The following is a 25,060-nucleotide window of genomic DNA, read 5'->3' as shown; positions in this document are numbered from 1 at the left end:
TTTCTGATACTAAATTGCTTTGATAAAGCTTTATCAATATCATACACCTTATCTTAGATAGCTCATAAGTTTGTCTAAACAATTTAAGAACAATGAAAAGGGATGTCGTAATCATAGTCTCAATTGTTTAGACCTTTGCCACTTCTCACAAGTCCATGTTAGTGTCTCGGTTAACCACACAAGCTCCACTAACGACTTTGAGAATGCAAATATCACAATTGCTAACTAGTTAAAATCTACTTAGTTAAAGTGTTTCCTCACCATCATTTTCATGAATCGAAGAGAAACCTTATGACACTTAGATTTAATGGTGTAAGTGTTCTTATCCATGTGATTTGTCAAAACCATAGTCACATGACAAGGATAATGACAAATCCAAACTCATATGGATTGAACTTGTGCAATCTTAAATTCTTGCCACCTGGACGCTCAAGGGCCTACCATTGCTTCCAAGTTGTTATGCAACCAATTGAGAACTCTAAGAACTCATATGCAAAGCCACCTTTATTTGGAATGGGCATAGAATATGTCAACACGATAGGTTATTAACCTCAAGTCGTGTGCTAGTGAAGAACTTCAGGTTTTATTCTTCATTAGTTCTTGAGACTTTCAAGACCTTTAAGACTCCCATTGTCCTCTTGACATATAAAACTTTCTTGTCAGATATTCAAGAGATAGTGTGGATTCTAATCAAGACAAACACTTCACACAATTGGCCTTAGTTGGTCTTTGTTTTATCCAAAACATCACAACTTACCAATTTCAAATGTACAAGAGTAGAAAACTTTTACTCTTACATTTGACAAGTGTTTTAAACCTTCTTTTAAGATATGTCGCTCAACTGACAGTCTTGGAGTATGACTCTAAGACTTGTTTTGGAATGAAGTATGACTCATCTTCTTGATTCAACCACTTCAACAATTCATAACTCCTCTTCTTAGCTATCAGAATGCACCTAGAGAATGAATTGCAATAAGGTCTCTTAACCATTAAGATGATCATATATACATGATTACTAAAGTACTCTCCCATCTTTTTAGACTTGAGAAACTTTTATCCTTCTGCCTAATTTGATTCTTCTCATTCATTCTGCCATACATCGGAAATTTTCAATGCTTCAGAATTATACTTAAGCCTGTAAGTATAACCATATTTACTAAAATTTAGTACATCATGACGAATAGTCTTATCAATCTATGGTGGTGGACTTAATCAGTGCACAAGAATGTGTATTCGATCCCTTAGTCCACTACTTGACTCCACATATACATGTGAACAAGGAACTAGTCTTAATTTTTCAAAGATGAAAAATTCTCATTCATCATGTTGTACAACTTGCATGATTCCAAGTTTTGGTCCAATTGAAACTTGGGTGATGAGGATCTTTCTTTATTTGGTAATTTAAGACACTACCACAAATGAAAGAATCAAATTCATATTTCTAATATTTCTATCAATGGAATCATATAAACAACACTTCTTTTCCATAAATGCCATTGTAAGGATATTTTAAAATAAATAAAATTAAAATGTTTCTTTTATTTTAAAACTTTGCGGAAAAACTACCCTTACAATGCAAAAGAGCAAGAAAACTATGTTGTTATCTGTTCCTAAGCAATATATCATAACTCCTAAGAAGTAGCTCAAGAATTTGATCTTTAAACTATGCGATAGAAATCCATCTATGCGATCAGATTCAGCATATTCTTTCTTTAAGTTCCTTCACTTTTCTTTGATTCTTAAAAGATCAACATGTGACCCAGTCACATCATGTAATAAGAATCTCAGAATAGAAACTTAGCAGAGTTAGATAGTGGACTTTACCTAAAGTAGAGTCAAACTTACTAACTTTAACATCCTTAGGTAAATTTGGCAGCTTCGCAACCAATGCCCCTTTCTTTGGCAATAGAAACATATGCCCCTTAGGTAATAGGACATGGAACTATCTCAGACTTACACTTTCTCTTTACCCTTTGGTCAACCAAGTTGACTATGGCCAATCCCTTTCCATTGGGAAGAGAATGCTTTCCTGGATTTCCTGTGTCACTATTGTCCCTGTCCATAAAGTTTTGGGAAGTTGATCTCCTAATCAAATTTGCCTTACTAGTACGCTAAATCATTTCTAATTTAGTAGCACCAAGCAAATAGATAAGATCATTAAGGGTCTTGTCATAGTCTATTTCATAGGAGTCCCAAAGGAACTCACTATGTGACTTAGAAAGTGATTGACCCACTAACTTTCTCAAGACTTTGACACCCAACTCTCCCGGCTTGTCAGTATGTGACTTCATCTCCAAGATGTGATCACACCTAGACCTTGCCTTCCCGATAGGGCTTGAGTGACCTTGAACTTGTGGGTTATGGAGAATAATTGCAGGAGGTGGAGGAAGTGTAGTTCCAAGATATTTGGGAAGATCATTGATGTTTGAACTAGACATCTTTTGGGAGATATTCAAGATAGTTGATTTAAAGTCCTTAATATAACACCCAACATGAAATATTAAGGCTAGGACCCAACAAACTATTTTATAACTTGGAAGAGGGATGCCGTAATCCAAGTTATAGAATATTTGAAGGTAGGTGAATGACGATTCACTAGTTTCCACCATGAAAAACGAAATAATTTATTAAGTTTTAATTGGATTTGAAACTCCTAGATCTTTGAGATTCATTGAACTTTCAATGGCATGTTTCAATCTCGAGTGTGCCCTTCAGGTTTTGTGACTGGGAAGCCGAGGATCACAAAACAAGGTGTGAAGTAACCATGCAAATTACTTGATACCCTTAAGTGTTTACCCCTCAATCGATGTGCCGGTTAACCACACACGCTGCATCGATACTATGATAAACATTAAGTTACCCTTTGCCTACCTTGTTAAATACGAGTTAGTGTGCCAGTTAACCACACACGCTCCACTAACCGACTTAAACGAAGTGAAAAGTGTAATTTCATGGATTAGCACCTTATTCACATTTTCCTAAGTAACTAAGATTGGGTGTTTATAAAAGGTTTAGTTACTTACTATTTATCGTTAATACTTTTAATGAAGGGAGAATTATAGTCCTTATCATACCCGTTCGGCTAACGACCCTCCACCAGTCAAGGAAGCAGTGGGTGAGAGTGGACACCCATTAAACTGCCATTTTATAGGCAGTAACCTTATACCCCCCTTATAGACCGGCTTCGTGAATGAGGCCTACTAACGGTAAGACCGACTTTATTCTTATACATAAATATAAATATTATTAACTTATAATATTATAGAGTATAAGGGTTGAATTTTAACTTTTAAAATTCTAAGGGCTAAACTTGGAATTAAAGTATTCATAAGAGAAAACTTTTCAAATTCCAAAACTTGAGGGCAAGTTTTGTAACTTTCAAAACTTTTCTATTCCATAACTTATGTATTTAAAGTAGTTTTAATTAAAAAACACTTCAAGTTCCATAACTTGAGAACAAGTTATGGAAGACTTTAAACTAATTAAGAAAGTGACTCTTCATAATTCATAACTTATGGAAGTTTTATGAGTTAACTAAGGTTACACATATTTTATTTAATGAAGAGACTCTTGAACCTCCACAACTTGAGGACAAGTTATGGAGTCATAAAACCATTTAATAAGAACAAGACTCTTCATTTTGTAACCTATGACAATTTTTATGAGTTTTAAGAAACTTAAATGTAACTTTTCATGTAACTTGAGGACAAGTTACACAAACACATTTTAGAATCAACTTTTAGATTAAAATGGATTGAAAACAACTATTCAATTAACTTTTCTATTAATCTTAAGCAACTCATATGAACGAAGATAATACACATCAAACTTTTTCATGTAATTAGCATGACTTTTAAACTAATGCAAAACATGAATCTATTGACAATTATCTTTGAAATTGGATTAGCATGAACATTACCACATCAAAACCAAGTTTATAAGTCCAAAAACATCTCCGGGTAATGTTCCTAGTCCAATTCCAGCCAAACCAGTCGAATTTATGCTGTCTGGGAGTCCAACTTGTCGAGTGCATGAACCAACTCGTCGAGTTGGATCGTTTTGATCACTTTTTAGGCATGGACTCGCCGAGTCTCCTGATGGACTTGCCGAGTCTGATGCCCAGACATCAAAAAACTTCGATATTTAAGCAGTTTTGCAAGGATAACAAGAAAATAAGCCTAGGCTCTGATACCACTGTTGGATTTTGAGCATTCTAACACTCTTATGGTGTACATGCAACCCTATAAACCTTGGATCAATGTTTTCTCTAGTATACATGCAAATAAGAACTTTCCAAGCCTTTAATCCTAACTAGCATACTATGAGGCAACTATACTACAAAGTACTAGTTAGATGACATACCTTTTGATGTAGCTTGATCTCTTCAAGCTTTAAGAGCTTAGCCCCAATAGTGTGGAAGCCTCAAGTTGAATCTCAAATCACCAAAACACCTTGGAAGACTTTGAGAATATTGATACTTTGGTTCTCTCTAGTGAAATCAGCTAGCCCTCTTAGTGTACCCACACTAGTGCCAGTTTCACCAACCAAGGACATCTTTATATAGTATGGAGACTAGGGTTAAACCCATGACCTTTCATTTCATATGATCCATGGGTTAAACACTCCATGGACTATCCATGAAAGCTTATCCCAACCTAAATGAACTTGGCCCATTCCATATATATAAGAGTCCATATTTACTTAGTTCATTTTGATCACTTAATTAATTCTAAATTAAGTCTTGATCAATACTAACTAAATAATATGATTCCATATTAATATATTAGAACTTATAATATATTAATATAAATCATAAATATATTATTCTCAAAAGATTATCCATATAAATTGTGTTGGTGAAGTGCAACCCAAATGGAGCATGCTGGGTCGGGTCAAGTAGATACCAAATATAGTTATGGACTTAGACATTAATCCAACATATTCCTCAATGGGACTCCACATGCTCCATATTCCAACTAAAGAAAGGGGTAAAGAAACCCTAGATTCATAAGCTCTGCTATATACATGAAAATAGGCATGGATTCCTACCTCAAACAATAACCTTTGATGAAGTGATAGTAGATCTGAGCTCCTCAATCAGCCTAGCTTGAATCCCTTCCTTCCTTCTTGCAAGAATGCACTAATGGTGATGAAATTAGCTCCTTCCCTCACTCTCTATGCTCTTTGGTTCATTAGGGTTTCTTAAGTGTGTGTGTGGCCGCAAATGTAGGCCATAAGGACCCTTAAATAGGGTGCAGGCCCGAAGATTTAGGGTTTTTGTCCACAGTGCGGACTCGTCGGGTCGACTTGCCGACTTGTTGAGTCCACTCATTAATCTGAGTCAGCAGTCGCGATCCTACTCGACGAGTTTAGGCGTCAACTCGTCGAGTCCCTCTTCTTAACTCAAAAATAAATACTTAAATTATCATACATGACAATCTGGATGTTACACAAACCATTGTTTAAGGCCATCAATTTTAGAAAAGGTTTCATTGAACTGAGACTTGATTAAATCAGAGACTTGGAGATTGTTGGAGATTTCAGTGTTGAAAAAAAGTTTATATATCTCCTTGTTCAATCAAAGAATTTCATCAACACCGGAATTTTCAGTGAGAGAACGCCTTAAACCATTGATTGTTGATTGAAAAACAACAACGGTAGATTCATAAGCGTTGTGTGTTTCTTCGACCAGCTGTTGGGAATGGGTTGCTTGGATTTCAAGGGAAGTCTTGAATTCATTTCTAATGCAATTACCTCTTTGATGAGGTTTTCAGCAGCTACCATAAACTCCTTGTGATCAGCAGTGTGGCGATTATCCAAAGTTCGAATTCCCATTTCAACTTTCAGAGTGATGCGTTTTGTGGCCAGTTGTTCTCTCGTTTCCAATCTTTGTAACCTTTCAGCTAGAGGCAGCGGTGTGGGTGTTGTGATCCACTGGATTCTTCATCATCAAACACTATTAAGAATTCTTCTAAGTTGGGAGGCTTCTAGACATCATCTAAATCAATATCATAAAGTCCAAACATTGGACCTGAGCTGTTTCACCTGCAGTTTCATCATCATTGGAGTCATGATTTTAAGCAGTTAGAGGAGGCTTTGATGGACCAGCACCACCTTGAAGATTTTGAGCTTGTTGCATTGTTGCTTCCATCTGAGACATCCAATCTTGAATCTGCAAAATGTCATGAACAGTCTTGGCATTGTTGAAGGAGTCTGCCTAGTACTTTGCAACTGTTTGAATATCTTTACCTTTGTTGTTGTTGTTTTTCTGTTGTGCCCTTGTTGCTTGAACTGCTCTCTGAAAAGCTTCAAATTTTTTGATTTCGGACTCAATACTTGGACGGTACCGAGACCAAGAATCATCTGAACAAACACAGTCAATTCCTTTAAAACGCACCAAGGTGTCCCTCGGGTTCGTGGTTCCTTGAAAATTTGTGCTCCCCAAGCCTAGACCACTTGTGTGAAATGTTGGTGGAATAGGATTTCCTGAACTTCCTCGGTCTCCATGACCTGAATTCAAGTTTGGCCTCGGCTCAGCTCTAGCTAAGGCGGAATAATTTCCTTGCAGTGTCAATGGGGTTTGTAGTGTTTGTGTGACATGAATAAAAATGGATTTCAACTCCTCAAGCTCAAAAAAGTGTAAGTGTGATTTCCTAGAGACCTTTGGGAGACTCGAACCATTGGGATTCACTTGCGATCCAATTGGGGGTGTGTCTCCATGGTGGAATGAAACAGATACACTTATTGTATCTGAGTAGTGAGATGGGGTATGAACGGGTGAGCCTTGTTGGGTTTTGAGTACTATAACACTCTTATGGTGCACATGTATCCCTAAATGCTTTATATCTATGTTTTCTCTTATTACACATGCATTTGTTTTTCCAAAGCATTCTCCCTATCTAGCATACAATTGAAGCTATATAACACAAAATTTTAGTTTGGATGCTTACGTCTTGAGTAGGGTAGAGTTCTTGACCTTTGAAAGCTTTACCACCTCAAGTGTGATGCCTCTATTGGTTCACAAACACCAAAATGCAAAAGGAGGCTTGAGAGAATAAGTTGGTTATCTCCAAGATATGGTGTAACCGATTTTGGCTCTATAGGGGCTCTATTTATAGTGTTACAAATGCTAGGGTTACACATTGCACACACTAATAACCCATGACTTTCCACATTCTCATGATCCGTGGATTTAACCTCCATGGACTATCCATGGATTAGTTTAGCCCTCCAACATGATCATGGATCATTGGCCCACACTACAAGAATGATTGATTTACATAATCAATCCCCCTATATTTAATTAGTCTCTTTTGATCAAAAAAATTAATTCCAAATTAATTCTTGATCAATACTGATTAATTAATAATATGGTTTCATATTAATATATTATTCATGTAATATATTAATAAACCATATACAACCTTATTCTCAAATCCATACTATCAAGTTGCAATGGTGACGACAACCAAAAAGGACCATGCTACAATCGGGTCAAGTACATCCTAGTTATAGTTATGGGCTTAGACACCAAATCCAACAGTCTCCCACTTGGATAAGTCTAGTAACTATAACTGCCAATGTACAGGATCCGACTTAGCAATCGTAAGCTTTTAAAATCTGTTGTCAACTTTGACCCAATAAGTGACACATCCTTTAGAGAAGGGATCATATAATCCTCTGTTCTCAAGATATCAGCTAGAAAAATACATGGAACAAAATCATACGTATTTTCAAGCAGTTTGTTTCTCGATTTCCGATTCGTCTGACATAGAACATAACTGAACACATCAATTTAGTTCTAACCGGGCCTGGCACATAAGTCAAAACAAAATCATCGAGGGGCCCATGATATCGATTTTAATCATCTTAGGATAAAAGGGAATAGATAAACTTCGACATTATATGCTTGTACTAATTATTCATTAAATCCTGCACAACGATACGTTTTATAACATCAAGTTACTGATGTGTTTTCGTATAATCAATGCCCAACTAATTCATATTCAACAACTCATATATCTACGTTTGAAGACTTATATGATATTATCATCTCACGATTACTCGAGATAAATTCCATGAAGTGATTCAAGTGAGTGCATGTTGATCCAATACTCAAATCTTATTTCTGAAGTACTCATGAATGGTGTTGCAAACCTGTTGCTATTCTTAACTCCTTAGACAAATCTACAAGCCAACTCATGATAGTCTTCTTTCATACCTACTTCCAAAGTATGATCGATTGTGAATAGTTTGAATAAATCTTATTATTCTGGAAGTCAAAACATGCAAAGTGAAACAATAGTAAATGATTGACAAAAGATGGTAACTTTACATAAAAATAAAAATCCTTTTATTAATCATCAAATGTCAATTAAAATTTAGATATTACACATTTCGGTTTATCTAATCACTAAAACTAATATCATCCTTTAGCCCAATTCCCCTCGCATGCTGCAAGTGCTTAACCCAAGTCAGTCCATTTCTAAGAGGATCTATTGGGTTGTCCTCTGACGATATCCTCTTCACCACGATGTGCCCTTCTTCTACTTGATGTCTTATGAAGTGGTACTTTCTGTCGATATGCATGGATCTTCCATGATCTCTCAGTTCCTTGGTTAAGGAAACCGCCCCTTCGTCATCGCATAATATTTCCATGAGCTCCTTTATTTAAGGAATAACTCCAAGGTCTCCGATGAAGTTTTTCAACCATATCGCCTCCTTCGTTGCTTCACTTGGTTATATGTACTCTGATTCACACGTTGAATCAGCTACAGTCTTTTCCTTGGAACTTTTCCATGTTACCGCTCCTCCATTCATAGTAAACACCCAGCCCGACTGAGAGCGGAAATTATCTTTGTCTGTTTGAAAGCTGGAGTCACTATACCTTGTCACTCTCAAGTCATCACTCCCACCAAGGGTAAGAACCCAGTCCTTAGTCCTCCGCAGGTACTTGAGAATGTTCTTAAACGCAGTTGAATGAGCTTTACTAGGGTTCCCTTGATATCTTTTGACCATGCTCAAAGCAAAGGCCACATCAAGGCGAGTACAAGTCACCAAAAACACGATCGAATCAACTGCGGAAGCATATGATATATGACAAATTCTGCTATCTCAGCCTCTGTACTTGGACTATGAGTTTTACTTAGTTTGTTATTTCTTAGGATAGTTAGGTTACCATTCTTTAAGTTCTCCATGCAGAAACGTTTCAACACCTTGTCCAAGTAGGTACTTTGACTAAGTCCTATTAGTCTTCTACTTCTATTTCTCAATATCCTTATCCCTAGGATATAGGCAGCTTCTCCAAGGTCCTTCGTAGTGAAACACTTCCCAACCATGGATTTAACCTCCTATAATGTTGCGATGTCATTTCCTATGAGTAGTATGTCATCTACATACAATACTAGAAAGCTCACTATACTCCCACTAGCTTTAACATATATATAAGACTCATCCTCGCTTCTCAAAAATCCAAACTCTTTGACTTTCTCATCAAAACAAAGATTCCATCTGCGAGATGCTTGTTTCAATCCATAAATGGATTTCTCAAGCTTACACACTCTATTTGGATACTTTGCATTGAAAAAACCCTCTGACTAACTCATGTAAACATCTTCAGCCAACTTTCCATTAAGGAAAGCGGTTTAAACATCTATTTGCCATATTTCATTGTCATGAAATGCAACAATGGCCAACATAAGCCTTATAGATTTGATCTTCGCTACTAGTGAGAACGTCTCATCAAAGTCAACTCCTAGAGTTTGAGTAAAGCCCTTCGCAAGCATTCGCGCCTTAGATGTATGTACATTCCCATCCATGTCGTTCTTCTTCTTGAAGATCCATTTGCACACAACCGTCTTACGACCCAATACATTTTCATCCAAGTTTCAAACTTAATTGTCATACATGGACTGAATCTTGCTGTCCAAAGCCTTTTTCCATTTAGCAGACTCGAGGCCTACCATGGCTTCCTTGTAATTGTTAGGTTCATCCAAATTTACCAGTGTGCTATCACTGATAAATGTATCATCTTCTACAGTAATATGAAAACCATAAAACTCAGGTGGAACTCTAACTCTAATGGAATGCTTCAGAGGTACGGACTCTTCAATTGGCTCAACCGGAGTTTCCTCCTTGGGTTGAGGTCTAGTGTTTGAGGTTCCTTCACCGCTTGGCTCTTGAAGCTCTTCAAGGTCGATTTGCCTCCCACTGTCCCCTTGGCATATGAGTTCTCTCTCACGAAATACTCCTCTCCTCGAGACGAAGAAAACATTGTCACTCGGTCTGTAGAATAGATATCCAAAGGAATTTTCTAGGTAGCCGATGAAAATACATTGCTCACTCTGAGGATCGAGCTTGTCATGAGTCTCGCGTCTCATGAAAGCCTCGCAACCCCAAACATTGATGTGGTCTAATGTGGGAACCTTCCTAGTCCACATCTCGAGAGGTGTTTTGGAAACCTTCTTGGTAGGGACTAGATTAAGGATATGGGCGGTAGTCTCTAAGGCATACCCTCAGAATGAGATTGGTAACACGGCTCGACTCATCATGGAACGAACCATGTCCAATAAGGTTCGATTGTGCCTCTCAGAAAAACCATTAAGTTGTGGTGTCCTAGGTGGCGTCGACTGTGAAACAATTCCACATTCCTTAAGATAGTCAAGGAACTCGATACTAAGATACTCACCACCTCGATTGGATCTGAGCATCTTTATCTTCTTGCCCAGTTGATTATCCACTTCTTGTCTAAACTCTTTTAATTTCTCAAAGGTTTTTGACTTATGCTAGATTAAGTAGACATATCCATATCTACTGTAATCATCAGCAAAAGTCACATAGAAGCGGTTACCATCTCTTGTGGCGGTTCTAAAGGGCCCACACACATTGGTATGTATGAGATCCAACAGACATTCACCCCTTTTTCAAGAACCAGTGAAGGGTGACTTTGTCATCTTTCCAAGTAAACAAGATTTGCAAGTTTCATCCGACTTTAAGTCGAATGACGCCAAAACTCCATCCTTTTGGAGTTGGGCTATACGCTTCTTGTTGACATGTCCAATATGACAATGCCACAAGCATGCTTTATCCAAATCAATGGAAGAATCACTGTGTAACATATTATTTCCTAGGTTATCTACAACATTCACAGTTTCATGTACACCATTGCAAGGTAATGCTTCAAAACAAAATACACCATTGTAATAAGCATTAATACCACCAATTTCATTATTAAAGGAAAAGGTAAAACCTTGTTTGTAGAAACTTTGAAAGGAAATAATATTTCTCTCCATAACGGCCAAGTAACAACAATTATTCAAATCTAAATCTAAACCATTACTAAGCAATAAAGAATAAACCCCAATCTTGGTCACATGTGACATTTTCCTATTTCCCATGATTAAGTTTATCTTCCCATGCCCCACTTCGCTTCTTCATTTTAGTCCCTACAAATCAGAACAAATGTGAAATCCACAACCTGTATCAAGGAACCAAGAATTAACATGTGATGAGTTTTTAGATTGAATAGTGTAAATACCAGCAAATGAGGGTTTGATCTTTCCATCCTTTATGTCCTGCAAGTACTTGGGGCAGCTTCGTTTCCAGTGCCCTTTTTCATGGCAATGGAAGCACTCTACATCCTTCGGGTAAGAGGAATTAGTAGAACCAACTTTGGTCCCACTAGAAGAGGATCCATGAAAAGACTTTCCCTTGCGACTCTTGGAGGGAGCCTTCCTCTTCTTTCCCTTTCCATGTCCGATTTCCAGAACAGGGGTGGAAGTAGTAGTAGGTGTAGACACAACCGATTTTCCTTTCAAGTTGCTTTCAACATTCCTTAAAAGGCCTTGAAGCTTGCTAAGAGTGACCTCCTCCTTGTTCGTATGATAAGTCATACCAAACTGATCATAGCAAGGAGGTAAAGAGTGAAGAATAATATCTACGGCCAACTCTACAAAAAAATTGACATTCAATTTAAGCAAGCGGTCCATGAATCTCTACATTTATTCCAAGTGGGTCGTGATAGGTTCACCATTCTTCATTTTGGTTGTGATCATGGAGGCAATGATCTCATACCTCTCCTGCTGAGCACTTTGATGGTATCTTTCCATCAAATCATGGTACATTTAATAGGGATAGTAGTCCTCATAGGACTTCCGTAGCTCTGCAGTCATGGTTGCAATCATAAGACACGACACCTTTGTCACGTCCCTCTCATGAGTAGTGTGTTGCACGATTTGTTCAGGAGTAGCAGTGGTTACATCAATATCCTTTAGCTCTTTATCAAGGACATATTCTTTTTCCTCATAGCGAATAACCATTCTGAAGTTTCGAATCCAATCATAGAAGTTTGAGCCAAATGACCCTCCCACATAGGTTCATGAGGGAGAAAGAGCCTGAAAGAACTGGTGTGGAAGCATTGTTTGGAATACACATCTGAAAAGAAGAAGAACAAAGTTTAGATTAGATGATAATATTACACCCAATATGAAATATAAAGGCTAGGACCCAACATAATATCCTACAATTGCAAAGAGGGATGACGTAATCCAACTGTAGAATATTTGAAGGTAGCTAAATGACGATTTACCAATTTCCACCATGAAAAATGAAATATATTATTAAGTTTTAATTGGTTTGAAACTCCTAGATCTTTGAGATTCATTGAACTTTTCAATGGCATTTTTAAATCTCAGTGTGCCCTTCAAGTTTGTGACTAGGATGTCGAGGATCACAAACAAGGTGTGCATAACCATGCAAATTAAATTGGTACACCCAATGTTATAGACCAATGTGCCGGTTAACCACACATGCTCCATTGATCTATGATTAACACAGGGTTACCCTTTGCCACATATTTTTAGTTCTATATTAGTGTGTCGGTTAACCACACGCGCTCCACTAACGAATTAACAAAGATACATAGTGTAATTTCATGGATTAGCAACATTTTCATATTTTTCCTAAAGTAACTTAGATTGGTAATTTAATAAAGTTTACTTACTTTATATTTATCATTATACTTTTAATGAAAGGATAATTAATGTCCTATCCTACCCGTTCGGTTAACGACCCTCCACCAGTAAAGGAAGTAGTGGGTGAGAGTGGACATCCATTAAACCTCCATTTTATAGGCAGTAACCTTATACCCCCTTTATATACCGGCTTTGTGAATGATGCCTACTAATATATATATATATATATATATATATATATATATATATATATATATATATATATATATATATATATATATATAAATTATTAAACTTATAGTATTATAAAGTATAAGGGTTGAATTTTAACACTTAAAACTCTAGGGATTGGAATTAAAGTTTCATTTAATGAGACTTTGCACATTCAAAAAACTTGAGGGCAAGTTTTGAAACTTGTCAAAACTCTTCACATTTATAACCTATGAGTTTAATTTGATTTCAATGAAGAGACCTTTCACTTTGCATAACTTGAGGACAAGTTATGGAGGTCATTAAACATCAACTAGATCATTTTTTCTAACAACTAAATTATCACATATTTCATGATCTAACTAAACTCATAATCAAGACAATTCTAAATCAAAAATTTTAGAAGCAACTTTGTTTATCACATAAAACAACAATTATTTTGAAAACATTGACAATTGTCTTATGGTTGGATGGGTACAATCACTACCATATCATAAAAAACATTTCCAATGATTCAAAACAGTTTGTGGTAGTGCTCCTAATCCAAATCAGGCCAAGAAACTCGAAATTCTGCAAACAGGGTCTTCAACTCGTCGAGTGCATGAACTGACTCACCGAGTTGCCCTGTTTACTGAGTGGACTCGTCGAGTCAGTTCATGTACACGGTGAGTGCACCAGTCAGAGGCAAATTTTCGAATTTTGTTCAGCTTTGAAAACTTAGTAAGCATCAAATATAATAGAAAACAATCCTAGGCTCTGATACCACTGTCGGGTTTTGAGCACTATAACACTCCTATGGTGCACATTCAACCCTAAATGCTTTAGATCTATGTTTTCTCTAGTTATACATGCATTTTTTTTTCCAAAACATTATCCCTATCTAGCATACAATTGAAGCTATATAATACAAAAGTTTAGTTTGGATGCTTAGATCTTGAGTAGGGTAGAGTTCTTGACCTTTGAAAGCTTTAGCACCTCAAGTGTGATGCCTCCATTGGTTCCCAAACACCAAAATGCAAAAGGAGGTTTGAGATAATAAGTTGGTTATCTCCAAGATATGGTGTAACCGATTTTGGCTTTATAGGGGCTCTATTTATAGTGTTGCACATGCTAGGGTTACACTTTGCAAACCCTAGTAACCCATGACTTTCCACATTCGCATGCTCCATGGCTTTAACCTCCATGGACTATCCATGGATTAGTTTAGCCCACCAACATCATCATGGATCATTCGCCCACACTACAAGAATGATTGATTTACGTAATCAATCCCCTTTATTTAATTAGTCTCTTTTGATCACAAAATTAATTCCAAATTAATTCTTGATCAATACTAATTAAATAATAATATGGTTTCATATTAATATATTATTCTTTTAATATATTAACAAACCATATACAACCATATTCTCAAATCCATCCTATCAAGTCGGACTGGTGAAGGCAACCCAAAAAGGAGCATGCTACAATCGGGTGAAGTACATCCCATTTATAGTTATGGGCTTAGACACCAAATACAACAAGCATGTTGTAGCTCCATGGACTACCAGAGTCTTTTGAGAGACTGCGGTATGAGTCGTGGTACGCATTTGGCTTTGACTTATGGTAAATTTTAGTTTCTTTCGCCTGAACACATCACCTGAAGCTGAAGATTCATGGTGAGTGTCTTTTTCAATGTTTACCGGGGACTCCTGAGATTTAGATGGAGAGTGATGAACCGCCGCACAAGATTCTACAGTCTCGGACTTATGTTTTCTGGATGGAACGCCACTCTTTTTTATGGTGTTGCGGGGAGCTTTCTTTGAAGTCACAGTTTGCTTGACTCTTTTGAATTTGGGTTTGGCAACCTGGTCTGCGATAGGTGGGACTTGTGTTGCGGTAGGAGGAACTTACGTTTTTGTAGGAGGGACTTGAGTTGCAGTAAGGGTTGCGCTAACCAGACTTGGTCTAGGCGGGGAAGAGTGGTATGGGTCAATACCACTCGTAGCCATGATGTGGTTAGATACCTTAAGAGTTTTGAGTCTAAGGGACTCCAAAATATATCTAGGCAATCTCCTAAGTGGTCCAAAAGTTGTTTGATATTTTAAGGGAGTGTAACTTTTTAGATTGCGGGTAACAAATAGCATCATGTCATCACCCATGTCTAGCTTGGCATGTCTAGCTTGGCAAAAGTAAGCTCGGTTGCATCTTCTCAAGTAGCCTCCTTCGGAATGTACTTCAAGAAATAATCCCATAATATTTGTTTGTAATTGACCGTGTTACCAGTGAAAAAGCTCCACACAATCTCTAATAGTTCAATACCCATAACCAATACCACCAGTCCTGCCGGAAATACTTCTAATCACAAAGTGACACACGAACTGCCGTCGGGAGTTAATTCTTCTTGAATTCTCTGATTCCCTTCAATTTCTTCAGGTAGCTCATCTGGTACAAGTTTGAAATCACATCGTTAAGGCTTGGTGAGTAGAATTTTGTCGAGGAAAGAACCCTAAGGTTGATCGCTTCCAGGAACTTGGGTTTGGTTAGAACAGCCAGTGAATCATCAACAAGTTTGAGATGCACTTCTTGACGATTGTAGCTTGGACGGAATGCAAAAAAAAGCGCACTTGAATAGAGTCAGTAGTGGAACAACTTCAGTGAAAGAGTTGAATGCACCATAGAGTGGATGCTTTGGAAAGAACTTGATCATTAGTTTGTTTACATCATTGTACGATTGATGATCTTCAAAAATCACTCTGAAGTTGCTCGAGGCTATGAACGGTGATTGGTCTTTGATTGTGGTTTCTAAGCCAGTAGGACGAGCAAACCCAGAAGCCTTCGATTGTTTCTTGGAGATACCCGATCTCACCATGATTGCAGAAAACAAATTTAGAAATTGCAGGAAAGAGTTTGGGCAAGAGGGTGAAGAAGATGAAGATCGTTTTAAGGGTTCAGAAAGCATAAAGCGATTTTGGGAGAAATTGGGGGGGTTTTTTATACCCCTGGATTTGAAATCTTATTGTAATTAATTATTCACAGTTGTTAAAGTTAAGTACCTTTGGGTTTTTACCATTATCATCTGCAAATAAATAAAAAAAAAGATATTAATCTCCTAGAAAAACGGAGCATTAAATGCATGCCAGGTCCATGATCACACGTCGGTTAATCGTGTGGTGAAGGTTTTTATTTGTTGTGAAAAAGTAGGAAGTTGAAACAGATTTGACAATAAACGGATGTGAAACATGACCATTTGGGGAAAGAGAATTCTTTAAAGATTATGTTTTATGGAAAAATGATTTATTTGATTATTAGCCTAAAATAGGTCTGACTAAGAAAAGTGAATTTGAAAGAAATTGAAACACTGTATGCTACAAAATGAATGTTGCAAAGAATTTTTTTATTTAATGAAGATCATTAAATAGCACATAAAGGTCTCAATTTTTATGAAGTGATTGTGGAAACATTTATTGAAACTGCGGTTGAGTTCAGATGACTGTGGTGTCATTTGATGAAACTCCCAATTGAGACCTTTTTTTGTTTTCTATAATTAACATCGCTAACTTGCAACCTTTATCATAATTATCATGCTCCCACTAACATGATGATTATTAGCATAACACTTATGCTCCTACTAGCTTTCACATGTACCCATAAATCAACTGGACTTCTAGAAATCAATACTTTATTGACTTTCTTACCAAAGTTCAGATTTCTGATACTAGATTGCCTTGATAAAACTTTATCAAAATTATACACCTCTCTTATATAGCTCACAAGTGTGTCTAAACAATTTCAGAACTATGAAAAGGGATGCCGTAATCATAGTCTAAATTGTTTAGACCTTTTGCCATTTCTCATAAGTCAATGTTAGTGTGTTGGTTAACCATGCACACGCCACTAACGACTTTGAGAACTGCAAATATCACAATTGCTATCTACTTAAAATCTACTTAGTGAAAGAGTTTCCTTACCATCATTTTCATGAATCATAGAGAAACCTTATGACACTTAGATTTTATGGTATATGTGTTCTTATCCACGTGAATTTGTCAAACCGTTATCACAAGACTAGGTGAGTGACAAATCCTAACTCATATGGATTGAATTTGTGCAATCTTTACTTCTTGCCACCTGGCAGCTCAAGGGTCTACCATTGCTACCAAGTAGTTATGAAAATAATTGAGAACATGTAGAACTCCAATGTATAGCCAACTTAACTTGAATGGGCACAGAAATGTCAACACGATAGGTTATAAACATCTAGTTGTGCGCTAGTGATGAAATACAGGTTTTTATTCTTGATTACTTCTTGAAACCCTTTTAGGATCTTTTAGACTCCCACTGTCTCCTTGACCTATAAGACTTTCTTGCCAAATATTCAAGAGATAGTTTGGATTCTAATCAAGACAAACACTTAACACAATTAGCCTTAGCTGTTCTTTGTTTTATCCAAAACATCACAACTTACCAATTTCAAATGTACAAGAGTAGGACACTTTTACTCTTACATTTGAGAAGTGTTTTAAACCTTTCTTTAAGATATGTCACTCAACTTACAGTCTTGGAGTATGACTCTAAGACTTGTTTTGGAATGAAGTATGACTTATCTTCTTGATTTGACCACTTCAAAAATTCATAGCTCCTCTTCATAGCTATCAGAATGCACTTAGAGGATGAATTGAGATAAGGTCTCTTAATCATTAAGATGATCAAATAACATGATACTAAAGTATTCTCCCATCTTTTCAGATTTGAGAAACTTGTATCCTTCTGCCTAATTTGATTCTTCTCATTCGTTCTGTCATACATTGAAATTTTTCCAATGTTTCAAAATTATACTTAAGCTTGTAAGTATAATCTTATTTACTAAACCTTAGCAAATCATGATGAATAGTCTTATCCATCTTTTGTGGTGGACTTTGACAAGTGCACAAGAAACTGTACTTGATCCCTTAGTCCTTCCCTTGAGTTACATATACATGTGAACTCGGAACTAGTCTTAATTTTCCAAAGTTGAATATTCTCACACATCACACTCAACACCTTGTATGATTCCAAGTTTTAGTCCAAGTGAAACTTGGGTGATGAGAATATTTCCTTATTTGGTAAATTTATAGACTACCACAAATGAAAGAATCAAATTTATATTTCCAATATTGCTATAAACATACAAACATCAAGTTTTCATGAATGTCATTGTAAGGAGATAAAAATAAAGTAAAATATACTTTTTTTATTTTAAAATGCGGAAAAATTTTCCTTACAATGTAACTTGAAATGAAAACTATGTTATTACATGTTTCCTAGCAATCTTTCATAACTCCTAAGAAAGAGCTCAAGAATCTGATCTTCAATCAAGCAATAGAAATCCATCTTCGCGGTCAGATTCAACAGACCCTATTTTTAAGTTTCCTTCATTTTTCTTTTGATTCTTAAAAAATCAACATGTGACCCAGTCACATCATGTAATAAGAATCTCCAAGTAGGAACTTAATAGAGTTAGACAATGCACTTTACCTGAAATAAAGTCAAACTTATTGACTTTACCATCAAGGTAAGTTTGGCAGCTTCGTAACCAAAGCCCCTTCCTTTGGCGATATAAGCATATGGACCATTTGGTAATGGTACGCGGGACTATCATAGACTTAGCACTTCTCTTTACCATTTCGTCAACCGAGTTGACTATGGCCGATCCCTTTCCATTGGGAAGAGAATGTTTTTTCTGGATTTCCAGTGTCACCATTGTCAATGTCCATAAAGTTTTGGGAAGTTGATCTCCTAATCAAATTTGCTTTAATAGAACACCAAATCATTTATGATTTAGCAACACCAAGCAAATAGATAATATCATTAAGGGTCTTGTCATAGTCTATTTCATAGGAGTCCCAAAGGAATTCACTATGTTACTTAGAAAGTGATTGAGCCACTAACTTTCTAAAGACTTTGAAACCCAACTCTCCCGACTTGTTAGTATGTGACTTCATCTCCAAGATGTGATCACACCTAGACCTTGCCTTGCCAATAGGGCTTGAGTGACCTTGAACTTGTGGGTTAGGGAGAATAATTAGAGGAGGTTGAGGAAGTGAAGTTCCAAGATATTTGGGAAGATCCTAGATGTCTGAACTAGACATTTTTTGGGAGATATTCAAGATATTTGGGAAGATCTTTGTCCTACCCGTTCGGCTAACGACCCTCCACCAGTCAAAGAAGCGGTGGGTGAGAGTGGACACACATTAAACTGCCATTTTATAGGCAGTAACCTTATACCCCCCTTATAGACCGGCATTGTGAATGAGGCCTACTAACCGTAAGACTGACTTTACTCTTATACATAAATATAAATATTATTAACTTATAATATTATAAAGTATAAGGGTTGAATTTTAACTTTTAAAATTCTAAGGGCTAACTTGGAATTAAAGTATTCATAAGTGAACACTTTTCAAATTCCAAAACTTGAGGGCAAGTTTTGAAACTATTCAAAACTAATTAATTCCATAAATTATGAGTTTAAAGTAGTTTTAATTAAAAGACTCTTCAAGTTCCATAACTTGAGGACAAGTTATGGAAGACTTTAAACTAATAAAAGAATGTAACTTTTCCTTTATTTTGTAACTTCTGGAATTAATTAAGGTTACGTATTTTATTACTTAATGAAGTGACTCTTGAACCTCCATAACTTGAGGACAAGTTATGGAGTCATAAAACCATTTAATGAGAACAAGACTCTTCATTTTGTAACCTTTGCAATCTTTCATGAGTTTTAAGAATCCTTAATGTGACTTCATGTAACTTGAGGACAAGTTACACAAACACATTTTAGAATCAATTCTTAGATTAAAATGGATCAAAGACACATAATCAATCAACCTTTCTAGTAATCTAAGCAACTCATATGAACAAGATAATTGGAATCAAAATTTTTCATGTAATTAGCATAACACTTAAACTAATACAAAACATGAATCTATTGACAATTATCTTTGAAATTGGATTAGCTTGAACATTAGCACATCAAAAACAAGTTTATAAGTCCAAAAACATATTAGGGTAATGTTCCTAGTCCAATTCCAGCCAAAACAGTCGAATTTATGCTCTCTGGGGGTCCAACTCGTCGAGTGCATGAACCAACTCGGCGAGTTGGATTGTTTTGATCACTTTTAAGGCATGGACTCGCCGAGTCTGATGCCCAGACAACAAAAAACATCGATTTTTAAGTAGTTTTGCAAGGATAACATGAAAACAAGCCTAGGCTCTGATACTACTGTTGGGTTTTAAGCATTCTAACACTCCTATGGTGTACATGCAACCCTATAAACCTTGGATCTATGTTTTCTCTATTATACATGAAAATAAGAACTTTCCAAGGCTTTACTCCTTACTGGCATATTATGAAGCTCTTATACTACAAAGTACTATTTAGATGACATACTTTTTGATGTAGCTTGATGTCTTCAAGCTTTAAGAGCTTAGCTCCAATAGTGTGGAAGCCTCAAGTGGAATCACAAATCACCAAAACACCTTGGAATACTTTAGAGAATATGGATACTTGGTTCTCTCTAGTGAAATCGGCTAGCCCTCTAAGTGTAACCACACTAGTGCCAATTTCACCAACCAATGACATCTTTATATAGTATGGAGACTAGGGTTAAACCCATAACCTTTCATTTCATATTATCCATGGGTTAAACACTCCATGGACTATCCATGAAAGCTTAGCCCAACCTAAATGAACTTGGCCCATTCCATATATATATATATATATATATATATATATATATATATATATATATATATATATATATATATAAGAGTCTATATTTAGTTAGTTCCTTTTGATCACTTAATTAATTATAAATTAATTCTTGATCAATACTTATTAAATAATATGATTATATATTAATATATTAGAACTTATAATATATTAATATAAATCATAATTATACTATTCTCAAAAGGCTATCCATATAAATTGTGCCGGTGAAGTGCAACCCAAATGGACCATGCCGGTTCGGGTCAAGTACATACCAAATATAGTTATGGACTTAGACATTAATCCAACACAATTGTCCATTGAGAATTTCTTTAGCAGCTAAGAGGTATATTTCTCTTGATGAATGAATATCTCTTGAGGGACTTGTTTCACTTGAAGTCCTAGAAAGAAAAATATCTCTCTATTGATGCTCATTTGGAATTTGCTTGTCATGAGCGTAGCAAAATCATTCACCATATCCTGATTTGTAGAACCAAAAATGTTATCATCCACATATATTTGGTCGAGCATCAAGTGATTACGATTTCCCTTCTAAACAACGTGGGATCAATCAAACCTATTTTGTATCCAGACGTGACAAGAAACACAGAATGAGTCTCATACCATGCCCTTGGAGTTTGTTTAAGACCATATACCGCTTTTTCTAGCATGTAGTAATGATTTGAAATTATTGACTTTCAAAGCCTACAGGTTGTTGCAAGTAAACTTCTTCTTTCAGTTTACCATTTAGAAAGGCACCTTTTACATCTATTTGATGTACTTTTATATTCTTGTGTGCTGCATACGCTAAGAATATGCGTATTGCTTCCATTCTGGCTATGGGGGCATAGGCTTTATCATAGTAAACACCTTCAAGTTGGTTATACGCCTTAGCCACTAGCCTTTCTTTGTTTCTTACTACTGCATCGGACACATCAAGCTTGTTTTTGTAAACCTATCTGATACCAACGATTGTGTGGCCTTTAGGCTTCGATACTAGTTTCCATACTTTGTTCCTTTCAAACTCAGCTAACTCCTCTTACATTGCGGTGATCCAGTCAGCCTCTATGAGGAATTCTTTAATGGTTCAAGGTTCGACTGAGGACATGAAATATGTATAGTACAGTGGTCCGTTAAATCACTAGAGGATCGAGTTTGTATTCCTATGGATGGGTTCCTAATGATTTGACCCAGTGGGTAATCCTTTGTCTAGATGTGAGGATGAGGTTGTTGGTGATTAGTGGCTATGGTGGAGGGAACATCTTCAATTTCAGAAGATTCTTCATTTGCAGAAGGCAGTTCCCCCTCAACTTGAGAGCAGCCTACAAAAGTATCTTGGACTGTAGGATTTTGAGCAGCATTTGAAGGAAGTTCACACAGAGCTGAGGATGGAAGTGCCCCCTGAAACGAAGACGGTTCCCCTTGGATTGATGTGTGAGTGATAACCCTTGGATCTATTCTTATGTCGATGTTTTCAACCTCTTCATCGTCAGATTATGAGGAAACATTTAATTAGATATTGACTCTCTGGATAGACACCGGAGCTGCATCTTCTAGTATTGGAACCTCGATGGTTGTCACTGGACCCGAAGTTGCACTTTCCCCCTTAACTGGCGAGGTGGAATTATTGAGTGACAAGTCTTTAGATAGAGTTGGACTAGATACTTTAGCATGTTGTTGTTACGCTACCAGAGACACCAGGATTTCAAAGAGATGAGTTCTCTATGTGGGGTCAAAGAGATCATCATATTTGATTTCAACTATATTTAGGGGACCCGAAGAGACTGGGTTATCACTTTTCAGGATAGCTTTTGTTTCACTTGACGGAGCAGTGTTGCTGACATAATAGTCATCAAATTTGACATCAAAGCTTTCTACTATCAGTCTTGTACGTCTAATGAGAATCCAGTAGGCCACTTTATTGGTTAAGTAGCCAAGAAAAATGTCTTCATTTGATTTTGGTGCAAATTTGTTATGGTGATCCTTGTTGTTGATCAGAAAACATCTGCATCCAAATATGTGGAAGAATATGACATTGGGTTTCAAGTTGTTAACACCCTCATATGGAGTTTTGTTATGACGCTTGCAAATGATGATTCGGTTTTGACAAAGCATGCAGTTGCCACTGCTTTGGCCCAGAAGTATAGAGGAAGGTTGGTAAAATTTAACATTGATCTAACTGCTTTGACCAATGTATGATTTCTTCGCTCTACTACTCCATTTTGTTGCGGTGTGTAGGGAGCTGAAAAGTTGTGAATAATGCCTTTTGAAACCAAGAAACTATTCAAGAGATGATTAGTAAATTCAGTTCCATTGTCACTTCTTATTTTTCTAACTGGTAACTTGATTTGGAGCTCGATTTCTTTTATAACGTTGATCAAAATTTGTAGTGTACTTGATTTGAGTCTTCGGAAGAAGACCTAAGTGAAACGTGTGAAATCATCAACTATAACCAAAATGTATTTTTTGTGATGAAGATTGGCTACAGTAGATGAATCGCAGAGATCAATGTGAAGTAGCTCTAATGGTTCAGCAATTGAAGAATCAATAACCAGTGGATGGATTCCCTTTGTTTGCTTTCGACACTTACAAGTTGGACAAAGTGTATCATTGTTGCACTTTAGTATGAGGAGACCACAGACAAGTTCTTCGGTGACCAGGTTATTGATATACCGGAAGTTCAGATGAGCTAGCTTGTGGTGGCATAGCCAGCTAACTTTGGATACTGCTTTTCAGAGAAAACATAATTGTGGTTTGCCAATGATCAGTGAGACATCCAAAGGGTACATTGTTCTTTCGGCCTAGGATTTGATCAAGCAAGTGTTTCTATCATTCGTCATTATGTGCCAATATTCATTATCAAATTTAATATGATGACCTGCTTTACACAGTTAGACCACACTGATCAAGTTGTGCTTGATACCTTCTATGTAAGCAACCTTTTGGATTGAGAAATTTCACATGGTCAACACACCGTAACCCTTGATGATTTCATTTGCATTGTTCCTGAACGTGACGTGCCCACCGTTACAAATAGGCCTGAAGTCGCAAAGGTATTCTAACCTTCCGGTCATGTGCAAGGAGCAGGCACTATCAATTAACCGCTCCTCTTCTTGTTCCTCCTTGCACATTTCCTGAAAAATTAAACAGTTGGTTTGGGCACCCAAACAAGTTTGGAGCTCGGAGTCACATGAGAAACTTTCTTACTAGATGCATGCACGTGAGATGTAGGAACATTTTTTGTGTCAGTTTTTAGACCTAGTCCTAGATGTTTGGCAACTTTTGGAATGTTACGAGGTTGGATTGGGCATGACGTTTTCAGAAGATAAAATCCAAACGAAAGATTTTTCTCGTTTCTGCAGACATCGTACTTGGTCAACGATCCGGAGGGTGTAGTTTTAGTCTTATGTCCGGTCCATGAGTGAATTTTAGCTGCAGTACATTTGGAATTTGAAAATGTTTTTGCACATGAATTACTCCTAGGTTTTTACCTGACAACTAACTGAGGTGATTTTGTAGGTTCAGGAGTTGGTAAAATAACTTCCCACTTTGGATCAATTAAGGAATATTTTGAAAAGAATACTTTTGAAAAGACGTGACTTTCTTTTGGGATTTTGCAGTAGTGTTTGAAAATAGTTTTGTTACTGTACACTCCCTTTTGTCTAATCCTTTGGCTATCGTGATTTTTGAAAGATTTTTGGCAGTGGTCGGTTTCTCTACATTCTTTTGATTTGAAACCTTGGTATGTTTGAAATTGTTTTTTCATTTAGTATCTCACTTTTTGCCTCGGGATCTGAGTCCCTCTTTGAAAACCAATTTTACTTGAGTTTTTGGAGAACTAGTCTGAGATGTTCTACTACGGTTTCTTGAAAACCTTTGACTGTTTTGAAAAACGAGGAGTTGAATCATCTGAACTAGAGTGTTCAGGACTTTGTGAGCATTGAACATATTCAAAGTTTTCTATTGGTTATTCATGAAGAATTGGCTGATTGGTCACTTGCTTTTGACTGCGATCTGCGGTGCGGATGACTCAACTACCGCAGAGTAATTCAGTGATGATTCATTTTTTGGGAATTTTATGGAAGGTAAGGGTGGACAATTTACAACTGATTATGGTCCTTCCATAAGGATTTCTTCAGCCACATCT

Source organism: Lactuca sativa, chromosome 4 (genome assembly GCF_002870075.4).
Source record: "Lactuca sativa cultivar Salinas chromosome 4, Lsat_Salinas_v11, whole genome shotgun sequence".
Lineage (NCBI taxonomy): Eukaryota > Viridiplantae > Streptophyta > Magnoliopsida > Asterales > Asteraceae > Lactuca > Lactuca sativa.
The sequence above is the reverse complement of the archived record's forward strand: the minus strand, read 5'-3'. Positions refer to the sequence as shown.